The sequence below is a fragment of the Doryrhamphus excisus genome, chromosome 9, assembly GCF_030265055.1.
Source record: "Doryrhamphus excisus isolate RoL2022-K1 chromosome 9, RoL_Dexc_1.0, whole genome shotgun sequence".
NCBI lineage: Eukaryota > Metazoa > Chordata > Actinopteri > Syngnathiformes > Syngnathidae > Doryrhamphus > Doryrhamphus excisus.
In genome coordinates, this window is record NC_080474.1 from 572,501 (window position 1) to 581,835 (window position 9,335).

Genomic DNA, 9,335 nt, shown 5'->3' on the forward strand with positions numbered 1-9,335 from the left:
GCTAACCCTAACCCTAACGCTAACCCTAATCCTAACCCTAACCCTAGCACTAACCCTAAACCTAATCCTAACCCTAACCCTGACCCTAACGCTAACCCTAACCCTGACCCTGACCCTAACGCTAACGCTAACGCTAACCCTAACCCTAACCCTAACCCTAGCACTAACCCTAATCCTAATCCTAACCCAAACCCTAACCCTAACCCTAACCCTAACCCTAACCCTAACCCTAACCCTAACCCTGACCCTGACCCTGACCCTGACCCTAACCCTAACGCTAACGCTAACGCTAACGCTAACGCTAACCCTAACCCTAACCCTAGCACTAACCCTAATCCTAATCCTAACCCAAACGCTAACCCTAACCCAAACGCTAACCCTAACCCTAACCCTAGCACTAACCCTAATCCTAATCCTAACCCTAACCCTAACCCTTGTGTTGTTGTTCCGCTCTCAGAATTCCCTAAACGCTTCCCCTCAAGAGTTTTTCCTTCCCTTTGAGTCATGAAGATATCAAGTATTTGTACGGACAGGCTCAGGCGGACTGAAGTCTGCCGGTCTTTGGTCCTCTGGGGGTCTGACGGAAGGACCGGTCTCGTCTCTCCAAATGTGAATGTGGCCGCCACACGCACGGATCCTCATCAAGGAGCATCGAGCGCTCGGACCCGCTCCGCATTGGACGCCAGGGATTTGCCGTAATTGCCTTCCTGCCGGTTGCGTGACGACGGCGGCCCCACCGCGTGCTTTCTTAGCGGCGCCGCTCGCTCCATTATTTACCTCCCGGTGAAATACAGAGCAGGAAATAAGAGGAGTGAAAGAAGAGGCCGCCATCTTTCTTCTGGTCACAGCAGGACCTGATGCTGACGTGGATGGAGGAGATCTGCTCCATCATCTCCACGTTACGTTTGGCTGGCATCGAACACTTTTATTCATCACACGCACAAAACATGACAACTTTTATGGAAACACAAACTTTTTGGTCATCCTACACAGAATAAAAAGACTCTCTTATGTCTTATTTTCTCTTATTATGTCTACTATGTTGGGTAATAGGAGTGCAAAGGTGACTATAGGGGTGTTACTTCATGTCTACAGGGCTCTAATAATGTTATAATGCATATTTAGAAGGTGGTAAAGAGTTTTTTTGTGTCTTATGTCTTATTTTCTCTTAATATATCTACTATGTTGGGTAATAGGAGTGCAAAGGTGACTATAGGGGTGTTAGTTCATATCTAGAGTGCTCTAATGATGGTAAAACATGTATTTAGAAGGTGGTAAAGAGGTTTTCTATGTCTTATTATAGCTACTATATTGGTAATAGCAGTGCAAAGGTGACTATAGGGGTGTTACTTCATGTCTAGAGTGCTCTAATGATGCTAAAATATGTATTTAGAAGGTGGTAAAGAGTTTTTTTTGTGTCTTATGTCTTATTTTCTCTTATTATATCTACTCTATTGGGTAATAGGACAGTAAAGGTGACTATAGGGGTGTTACATCATGTCTAGAGCGCTCTAATGATGGTAAAATGTGCATTTAGAAGGTGGTAAAGAGTTTGTTTGTGTCTTACATCTTATTTTCTCTTATTATATCTACTCTATTGGGTAATAGGACAGTAAAGGTGACTATAGGGGTGTTACTTCATGTCTAGAGGGCTCTAATGATGGTAAAATGTGTATTTAGAAGGTGGTAAAGAGTTTTTTTTGTGTCTTATGTCTTATTTTCTCTTATTATATCTACTCTATTGGGTAATAGGACAGTAAAGGTTACTATAGGGGTGTTACATCATGTCTAGAGCGCTCTAATGATGGTAAAATGTGCATTTAGAAGGTGGTAAAGAGTTTGTTTGTGTCTTACATCTTATTTTCTCTTATTATATCTACTCTATTGGGTAATAGGACAGTAAATGTGACTATAGGGGTGTTACTTCATGTCTAGAGGGCTCTAATGATGGTAAAATGTGTATTTAGAAGGTGGTAAAGAGTTTTTTTTGTGTCTTATGTCTTATTTTCTCTTATTATATCTACTCTATTGGGTAATAGGACAGTAAAGGTTACTATAGGGGTGTTACATCATGTCTAGAGTGCTCTAATGATGGTAAAATGTGTATTTAGAAGGTGGTAAAGAGTTTGTTTGTGTCTTACGTCTTATTTTCTCTTATTATATCTACTGTATTGGGTAATAGGAGTGCAAAGGTGACTATAGGGGTGTTATTTCATGTCTACAGGGCTCTAATAATGTTAAAATGCATATATAGAAGGTGGTAAATAGATTTCCTGTGTCTTATGTCTTATTCTCTCTTATTATATCTACGCTATTGGGTAATAGGAAAGTAAAGGTGACTATAGGGGTGTTACATCATGTCTAGAGGGCTCTAATGATGGTAAAACGTGTATCTAGAAGGTGGTAAAGAGGTTTTCTATGTCTTGTTATATCTACTATGTTGGGTAATAGGAGTGCAAAGGTGAATATAGGGGTGTTACTTGATGTCTAGAGTGCTCTAATAATCTTAAAAAGCGCATTTAGAAGGTGGTAAAGAGGTTTTCTATGTCTTATTATGTCTACTATGTTGGGTAATAGGAGTGTAAAGGTGACTATAGGGGTGTTATATCATATCTACAGGGCTCTAATGATGTAAAAAAGTGCATTTAGAAAGTGGTAAACAGGTTTTCTGTGCAACAACAAGCAGAATATTCCATTTATAAATAAGAAATCCTACCAATTAACCACCATAAACGAGGGAGTACTACGTTATCGAGTATTTCTATATAATTACAGACTTACAGTGAATGAGCTGCTCCTTTTCAGGGGACAGGAACTGGATTTTTCCCACCCACCGTATATGAGCAAATGTTGAATACTGAAAGACAAACGGACAAAGTGTAAATATGGTACGGTCCTCATTGGATGATTGGAACTGACATTAATTCCTCTCCCGGCACGTCTTTTCTGCATAAACACAATTTCAATATGTTTATTTCTGTGTTTGCACATCCAGTGGAACAGCAGAGGAACACTGCTGTGTGTAGGGGGGGGGGGGGGGGGGGCGAGAGGAGGGCGGGGGGCAGGTTTCTGAAGGAACAGGTTCAGGTTAAATTATTGATAGGTTATGAATTAAAGTTTAACAACAGACCTCCCGGGAGAGACGACGTGTCGCTTTGTTGAAACTCCACAGCGAAAAAGAAGCTTTGAAGAAAAACACCAGCACACTTTTAGCTTGGTGGGCATCTGTTTAACGCTTCCTTTTCCAGGAAAAACACCAGCACTTTTACCTTTGTGGGCATCTGCTTAACGCTTCCTTTTCAAAGGAGAACATCAGCCAGCATGCAGAGGCTTCATCTAAAGTGTGTACCGGAGTACCAAAACGTGTTATTTGCGTCTCCCGGGACGCCATCGGATCAGATGTACGAAAACGACGCGGGGCCATCGACGGGCCCGGCCCACATTAATGGCGGCGCTTCATCTGCGCGGCGTCCCTTTTTCCAGTCAGCTCATTATCCGTGGCGATGTTTCCCTCCACGTTTGAATTATTCAGCCACGTTTCTTTTGCCATGCTGGGCCCTCGTGCTCGTTACATTACATGCATCCATTTTTAATTGCGCTAAATGAATCATCTTGCGTTTGGACTCGTTTAGTTGGGTTACCCTCATTAAGGTCCGTGGATCAGCGATTAGCTTTAAAACAGCTTGGCACGGTCACTCGGTTATTTTTAGCCGCGTGTGAGAGTGAGCCCTCGTCACTAACAAACTATCTCTGTCGTCACAAAATACAATGAACACTTCAGGGTCGGGAATATTCACTAATGCGTTCAAATACTTCTACAGTTGATAAAGAAGTATTTCACCCCCTGCTGAAGGCGTCACCCCCACAAAGACATGAAAGACATGACACATATGACACCTATATGACACATGTATGAAACATATACCACACCTATATTACACATATATGACACATATATGACATGAATATGACACATGTACGACACCTACATGACAAATATATGACACATATGACACGAATATGACACATATACAACACTTATATGACACAAATACGACACCTATATGACACATATGACACATATACGACACCTACGTCATATGACACGAATATGACATATACGACATGAATATGACACATATACGACACAAATATGACACATATACGTCACCTATATGACACATATATGACACCTATATGACAAATATATGACACATACGACACCTATATGACACCTATATGACACGAATATGACACATATACGACACCTATATGACAAATATATGACACATACGTCACCGATATGACACATATATGACACAAATATAACATATACGACACCTATATGACACATATAGGACACCTACATGACACATATAGGACACCTATATGACAAACATATGACACATATACAACACCTATGTGACACATATGACACATATACCACACTTATATGACACATATACGACACCTACGTATATGACACGAATATGACATATACGACATGAATATGACACATATACGTCACCTATAGGACACATATACGACACCTATACGACACCTATATGACACGAATATGACACCTATATGACACATATATGACACCTATATGACAAATATATGACACATACGACACCTATGTGACACCTATATGAGACGAATATGACACATATACGACACCTATATGACAAATACGTCACCTATATGACACATATATGACACATATATGACACAAATATGACATATACGACACCTATATGACACATATAGGACACCTACATGACACATATAGGACACCTATATGACACATATAGGACACCTACATGACACATATAGGACACCTATATGACACATATAGGACACCTATATGACACATATATGACACCTATATGACACCTATACAACATGTATATGACACGCATATGACACATATACGGCACGTATACGGCACCACGTGCACGCCACGTATGTGATATACGGATGTATTGTTTCACATGAAGTCCACAGATGTTGGCTCCAAGGCTTTGAAGATCAACACTCCCATGTTGTTTGTTCTCCAAAGCTGCTAAATATTTCATCTGTCAGGTTCCATGCGGTGCTCGCTGCACAGCGCCTTTAAACACGGAGGAAAAAAGAACACAAAAAAAAGAAAAAGAAAAAGAAAAAGCACGGCCCTGGGCTGTTCCAAAGATGAGTTCCCCTTTTCACAAGTTAATTGGACACAAGTTGTTTCGGTCCAGGGGGGACGATGGGCGGGCTCGTGCACGTTGGACGTGTGCACGTGCACCAACACGACCCGCAGGCGCCTTTTTGCTGAGTTAGAGTCCAATCTGTGGTGGGACCGCCCCCCCCCACCCCGTGGCTCGGCCAGCAGGGGCCCAGCTAGGCCAAAAAAATATACATATTTATTATATGTTTTAAGAAAAAAAATATATCTATTATATATTTTAAGGAAAATATATATCTATTATATATTTTAAGAAAAATATATATATATATTATATATTTTATGGAAAAAAAAATATATTATATATTTTTTAAGAAAAATATATATCTAGTATATATTTTTTAAGAAAAATATATATCCATTATATATGTTCAGGAAAAAAATATATCTATTATATATTTAAAGGAAAAATATATAGCTATCATTAATATGAATTTCACTCTTTGTTATTTTTTACCCATTCATGCTGTTTTTCCTTCATATTTCCTCATATATAATCTTTGTAATGTTTTACTTTATATGTAATAATTTATATTATACAGAATCATTGTTTGAAAAATAGACTTTATTCTCATAATATTTTCACTTTATTCCCATAATATTCTAACTGTTTTCCCAAATCTTAATTGTCCCAATAGTACAGCTATGTTCTAGTTTGTTTGTTTCCAATATTATTGATTTTAAAAAATAACAAATAATTTCAGCAATATGCTACTACAATAACATTATTTGTCCTCATATTATGAAGACTCTTAAAATCTTTTAAAGTCTTTTTTTCTTATTGTTTTGACTTTATCACCATGATTTTTTTCCTCATAATTATCACTTAATTCCCATTATATTTGGATTTGATTGTCATAAATATAAATCAATATTTTCCAAAAGCTAACTGTCAAAAATCAACAACTCATAATAATGATTCTTTAAGGATGTACATTTTCTTTAATATTTCCACTTATGAATGACGTTCCTTTATGATCATTAAGATTATGATGTTTATTACTCATAAATGTCCAACTTTTTCTTCATATTTTCCATACTTTTCCTCCTCTTGTTTCCATGTTGCTGCTGTTCTTTAATAGAATGATATTTTTGGAATATGCTGCAGGACAATAAAAAAGCCAAGGTAGCGTCCCACTTGGGACCCCCCAGCCAGAAGTTGGGAAGGAGCACTGGGATGTTAAACCGGTGGGAATGGAGGAGGAGCGTGTCCGACCACATGAGCGTCACGGCGAGGCAAAACCCAAAATGAAGATGCTATTCAGCGCTACGGCCGAGCTCCAGTACGCCGGCGCTCCAATTGAGGCTAATTGCGCTGACGAGAGTCGCCTTTGTTGTGATTGATGCTCTTTTAAGCGTCTCCGGGAAAATTGCAAAAACTCCCAGGGAGTTATTTGTGCTGCTTTCACAGACACACCCGGAAACCATCAATCACTGATTGCTTCTTCAACAGGCTCATTAGTGGCTGGGAGGGACCCTGCTCAAGTGCAGAGAGTACCAGGCGCCTCTTTAACTCCCTTTGCACCATTTCTAATGTATTTTTACAAATATATTGATGAAGAAATCATTACTGTCACTCATACCTGGAGAGCTCTAATCATGTGAAAACGTGATTAGAAGGTGGTAAACAGCTTTCCTATGTCTTATAATAAGAGAAAATAAGACATATGTCTATTATAATGGGTAATTGGGAGTATAAAGGTGACTGTAGGGGTGCTAAGTCATGTCTAGAAGGCTCTAATCATGTGAAAATGTGCATTTAGATGGTGGGAAACAGCTTCTCTATGTCTTATATGTCTTATTTTTTCTTATTATGTCTATTAAAATGGGTAATTGGGAGTGTAAAGGCGACTATAGGGGTGTTAAGTCATGTCTGGTGAGCTCTAATCATGTGAAAACGTGTATTTAGAAGGTGGTAAACAGCTTCTCTATGTCTTATATGTCTTATTTTCTCTTATTATGTCTATTAAAATGGGTAATTGGGAGTGTAAAGGCGACTATAGGGGTGTTAAGTCATGTCTAGAAGGCTCTAGTCATGTGTAAACGTGCATTTAGAAGGTGGTACACAGCTTCCCTATGTCTTATATGTCTTATTTTCTCTTATTATGTCTATTAAAATGGGTAATTGGGAGTGTAAAGGCGACTATAGGGGTGTTAAGTCATATGTGGAGAGCTCTAATCATGTGAAAACGTGTATTTAGAAGGTGGTAAACAACTTTCCTATGTCTTATATGTCTTATTTTCTCTTATTATGTCTCTTATACTGGGTAATGGGAGTGTAAAGGTGACTATAGGGGTGTTAAGTCATGTCTAGAAGGCTCTAGTCATGTGTAAACGTGCATTTAGAAGGTGGTACACAGCTTCCCTATGTCTTATATGTCTTATTTTCTCTTATTATGTCTATTAAAATGGGTAATTGGGAGTGTAAAGGCGACTATAGGGGTGTTAAGTCATATGTGGAGAGCTCTAATCATGTGAAAACGTGTATTTAGAAGGTGGTAAACAACTTTCCTATGTCTTATATGTCTTATTTTCTCTTATTATGTCTATTATACTGGGTAATGGGAGTGTAAATGTGACTATAGGGGTGTTAAGTCATATGTGGAGAGCTCTAATCATGTGAAAACGTGTATTTAGAAGGTGGTAAACAGCTTTCCTATGTCTTATATGTCTTATTTTCTCTTATTATGTCTATTATACTGGGTAATGGGAGCATAAAGGTGACTATAGGGGTGTTAAGTCATGTCTAGAAGGCTCTAATCATGTGTAAATGTGCATTTAGAAGGTGGTAAACAGCTGTCCTATGTCTAATATATGTTATTTTCTCTTATTATGTCTATTATATTGGGTAATATGAGTGTAAAGGTGACTATAGGGGTGTTAAGCCATGTCTAAAGAGCTCTAATCATGTTAAACCATGTGTATTTAGAAGTGGTAAACAAGTTTTCTATGTCTTATATATCTTATATCGGATCGGTTTTCTATGCTCTAATGTAAAAATAAAAAGACCAAGAAGACGGGCTGTACCATTTTGGATTGAGGGGTGGTGTTTGAGCACAATAAAAGGTTTTAGTTTTTTCTAAGCCCCGGGTGCGAATTGAGGCGGACGCATCCAAGCCATGGAGAAACAGCAGGGTCCAATATTTAAACGTAACGAGAGATTGAGTCCAAAATCCAAGTCACACCTAGCAGCCCCCCCCCATCCCCCCTCCCCTGGGGTGTTTTGGGGGTCAGAAAAGCAGCTGACTGCTTCCCTCTGATCCAGGAAGGCATATCGCCGTGGGGACGGGACAGACTGACCTGCCTGGCGGCCATGACGGATCCGCTGGAGGCTGACGGAACCTTTCTGGCTGACGTCCACGAGGCACCAACGGCTCCGAGCGCCGCAGTCGTCCTGAAGGTCACTTCCTGCCACGCTCAACACCACAGCCTTCCTGATGGAGGCAGATGGACGCCCCGCCCCGAGTTGGGTCTCTTGCAGAGTGCAACCGTCAACCCGGACGCTGATCAGTGGCGCTGCAGAGATGATTGACATGTAAGACGGTCCAATTAGGGCGGGAAGACAACAGGAAAAAACAGATCCATTTGAGGCTTGGTCATGAATTCATTTTTTCATGAGGGATTTTTTTTTTGGGGGGGGGGGGGGGGCATTTATTTAGGGGGCCTAGGCATGTAAACATGTAGTGACCACATTTCCACAGGTTTTATATGTCTTATGTGTCTTATTTTCTTCTATTATGTCTACTATATTGGGGAATGGGAACGTAGAGGTGACTATAGGGGTGCTATTTCATATCTAGAGGGCTCTATTCCTGTTAAGTGTATTTAGAAGGTGGTAAACAGGTTTTCTGTGTCTTATGTGTCTTATTTTCTCCTATTATGTCGACTATATTGGCTAATGAGAGCGTAAAGGTGACTATAGGGGTGTTATTTCATGTCTAGAGGGCTCTAATAATGTTTTGTGTGTATTTATAAGGTGGTGGACAGGTTTTCCATGTCTTATATGTCTTATATTCTGTTATTACCTCTACTATATTGGGGAATGGGAACATAGACGTGACTATAGGGGTGCTATTTCATATCTAGAGGGCTCTATTCCTGTTAAGTG